A 4,135-nucleotide genomic window follows, 5' to 3' on the forward strand; every position below is an offset into this window, starting at 1 on the left:
AGGTATCATGTCCATGCTCCCCAGCCCACAAGTGACAACTCAGAGCTGTGCAGGCAAGAAATAGAATTATCCCTTGACATGCAACTAACTGTTCACAGCATTCCACAAATTTAGTATGGTCTAAATGCAACATGCAACTTCACACAGAGTCTGACTCTTAAGTTGGCTATACTGTTAGGATTAACCCTATGATTCTTTGCTGTGGATGATAAATTAGTGTGCTCTGACTACAATCAGACTGTAACCGCTCCAACAAGCTTGTAGAGATATTCCTCTTCCTTTCTTCCTTCTCCTCAAGTTGTAGTTCCTCTTTCTGTCTTGCTTTTCCATTCCTTTCAAACTTGGGTAGCTAGATTGTGTGATACCACCACATTTTAGGTACCTGTGTAAGAGCCTATATTTTCAAAAGAGCAGAGCACCTGCTATGCCCATTGACTTCTGTTGTCTTAAACACTAAGGCCATCCAGATGCATGTGGACATGTGGTTCTTAATAAAGTGATTTGAGATTCTTACTTGCATATTAAATTGATATCTTATGTTCATATACAATAATTATATTTCAAGACATATAACAGCTTATTTCATTTTTGCAAGTGTCTCCCTCTGACTTTCAAAGTGTAAAATAATCATATTTCCCCATACTGCAAATCTATAACCAGACTGATGCTTATAGAAATGAAACATGATGACTGAACTTTTGTAAAAACAAAACTATGCCATCATCCCTTGTTTGTCTCATCTTTAAGCTACTAGCACAGAGCGGACACTGAGGTACATGCAGTGTTAAAATAGCTTGCAGTTGTAAATTGTCATACCAGAAGCAGACTTTTTATCCTTAAAATGTACCTGTTTTTTCAGAACAATAAGATTTTAAAAGGGGATAAAATCATGAGAGGAAGTGATTGTGCTAAAAGCAGACTTTAATGATTGTCTGTATCTTTGTTTAAAATATAATGGCTTTTCACAATAAAAGACAAAATAATTCTTGTTGTGGTTCTCTCTTGTTTGGAGATTCTGTTTCAGAATGAAAATGCTCTGTCAGCAATATAGATCTTTGTAGGAGGTATTTCCAGGTCCATTCTCTTCATACATACAAGTTTCACAATTTTCTAGTTCCCTGTCTAAGGTCCCATACACACAAAGCACTCTTTATTCATATGAACAGTTCAGTGCAACTACCTGCATGAATGAAGGCTGCCAAATTGCACAGTATTGTTGATTCAAGGCCTTGGTTTCTTTGAATGCCATAAAGACTTATTGATGTATTTTGATTTGAATGCACAAAATAAGCTCAGCATTGTACTACAGGTAATATTAGTCTTGGTGATGACTGTGGCTGAACATGCAAGATCGCAGTAGATAATGCCACATAGTAGTAATTGCACTATGTTGCTTTCTTTAATGCAATGACTTGCGTCAGGGCTGTCTGACTTCAAAGCAGTGGGGGGCCATGCGTGCAATGTGTTGCACCAGTGAGGGCCACACACTGTAAGGGCAGAATTAGTGGGGATCACATAGCCTCCCCCAGGCTGTATACCCCCCATGGGTGGGCATACATGAGTGGGCACTCCCCCTCCCTGCTACATCATGTGTGCATAGGTGTGTGCTCACCCCTGCCATGCAACACCCTGCCTCATTTTTGGGCTCCCCTTCACTGTACCACATGAGCACTCTGGGCTTCCCCCAGCACCACACGTGGCACTATGCCATGCTGCCCAGTCGCATACAGCAGAGGCATTCAGTAGAAAGTGGGAAGAGAGGGGAAGCCCTGACCCCCTGGCTGCTGCTTCAGTGAGAGTAGTAGAAGTGGCAGCTGGTTGAGAGCCTGGTGGCCTCATGTTAATCTTGTGGGCTGCATGTGGCTCAAAGTGTGCCAGCTGGATAGCCCTGACTTGCATCACAAACAGACAAATCACATCATTCCTCTAACAGATGATCTAGGATGGTGGCCAGCAATATTTAACAAGTCTAGGGCCAGAACACCTCAGCTTTCATCCTGCACTGGCTGGCTGCGTCCATGCCAGGGCCATGCAGCTGGGAGCTCCATCCGTACTACTGCTGCTTCTCCCAGCTCTCCCACTTCCCAACAGCAGCATAGGCACAGCTTCCTGTCAATGGGAAGCTGCATCACTGCTTCTCCCCATTTCCCTCTCCTCCCCGCATCCTGGCTGCAGTGTTGACACATCTGAAAGCTGCCAGGCTCTAACACAGCACCTCACTGCCCAGGTATGGCATGAGCATGGACAAAGCCCTTCAGCTCTGTGAGCTGGATCTAGTCTGCAGGCCATATGTTGCTGATCCTTGATATAAGACATGAGTTTGCTGTTACCCAGAGGTTGGACTCCTAAAGAAATGTAGTGGTTGTTTGTAACATGCACACTGTGGTGAAGAAGTGGAAGTAAGGCAACGTCAACTGCATGTTCTTGCATCTGTATGTAAAGTATGTGTGCGCATGTGTGCTGACCCTCCAATGTACAGAGGTTCAACAAGTGCTGAGCATCTAGCCTCTGAAAATCAGGCCTCTAGCTACATTTAAAAAAAATGGATCATGGTGTTTAAAATAAGCTGAAAGAAAATTAGAAAACAAGTTTTTCTTAACTCCAACACAATAAATGGCAAAAGATAATTGCCAGTTAGTGCCCTCCTCCACCCCACTAATTCATGCTGAATTATGCTACCCTTGAAATTTTTCAGTGTTATACTGAAGAAAAAATAGTGGCTATGATTTAATAGCATGAATATAGAATTGGGGATTATATTTCTAAATAGTAGCATTTTAACAGTTGGCCTTTTCCACTCCAGAACTATCTACAATTAAAGTGCTGGGGTTTTTCCCGAGTGTATTATTCCTCATCTATTCTGTAACTAATATGCACGTGTAATTTAAATGGAGTCAGATTCTGATGATCTTATGTGCGCTAAATGAGATGGGTTTTGGAGCACGGTGCTACTTAAAATAATTATTATATATTCCCCAGAATGTGATCCAGAACCTTGGTGTGACTGTACATTTTAAGCAAAAATGAGGCATCCTCCATGTGGCAGGCAATCTTTCACACCTAACATAAGCAAAGTTCCCCTTGATGACAACAGAAACTTTTATCTTGAGTGCAGTGTGCAACCTGCTCTTTCAAAAGATTTTTCTTCAAATTAGCAAGTCTGATCACAAGTGTTTGTAAATCCTGTCTTTAAGATGACTGCCATCTCTTACGTATTGCACTCAAAGTTTTCTGTGTTCTCCCATAAATCCACTGTTTCAGCATTAGAATTAGCAGACTGATATTGTGCATAATTATGCTGTGAAAACAATCCTGATTAAAAATTGACCAGATTAAATTAGAAATCCCTAGTGTAAGAAACAGCTGGCTACCCCAATTAAGGAAAATGAAGACAACGGATGTTTCAGTTTAATTTTTCTTGAGTTGCAAGTAGGAACACTCATAGTTTGGGTCGTGTGTGATGGAGAAAGCATCTCCCTACTTATATGATAGTGAGCTCACTGAGAGCATCAAAGTACAGCTGCCTGGAAATATTTTGAAATACAGCTTCATACAAATGAGAATTTGTTGATTCCAAAATCTCGGGTCTGATGATTTTTTATTGGGGAGAAAAATATTCGCCAGCTGCCTCCCCAGATAGAGCAAACACCCTTTGCAGTAACACTTAGGAAACAGAAAAGAGAGCTTAGCCTGCTAAACTGTGAAAAAACAGTTTACCTGTGAGTTGGCTGTTTGACCAGTAAAATGGTAAGTCAGTTTTCTGGTAAGAGATCACTTCCCATCATTTGGGTGCAAAGCATATCCCTTGTCCTTAACCACGGTTCTCTGTGAGGGGCTGAGGAAGAAAAAGGCAGCCTTCACCCTTGTGCCCAAGCCAGCCCCTGTCACCATCTACACGTGCATTTTGGCACAGTTAAGTACTCTGCCATAAGATAGTACTGTTCACAACAGTACTATTTTATGGGGGAGTTAATTAATTTACTGCACCCTAATACTGACGCATGTGTAAATTGTGATGTTTTACTGCAGAGTTAATTAGTCAACTCTGCAGTAAAACACACATGTAGATGCACCCGGTGACTACAGGACTAAAGAAATCTCTTGATTTTTTTTTTTTTTTTTTTTTCCTTTTTTT

Source organism: Gavialis gangeticus, unplaced genomic scaffold (assembly GCF_001723915.1).
Source record: "Gavialis gangeticus isolate Ggan-Ray unplaced genomic scaffold, GavGan_comp1, whole genome shotgun sequence".
Classification (NCBI taxonomy): domain Eukaryota; kingdom Metazoa; phylum Chordata; order Crocodylia; family Gavialidae; genus Gavialis; species Gavialis gangeticus.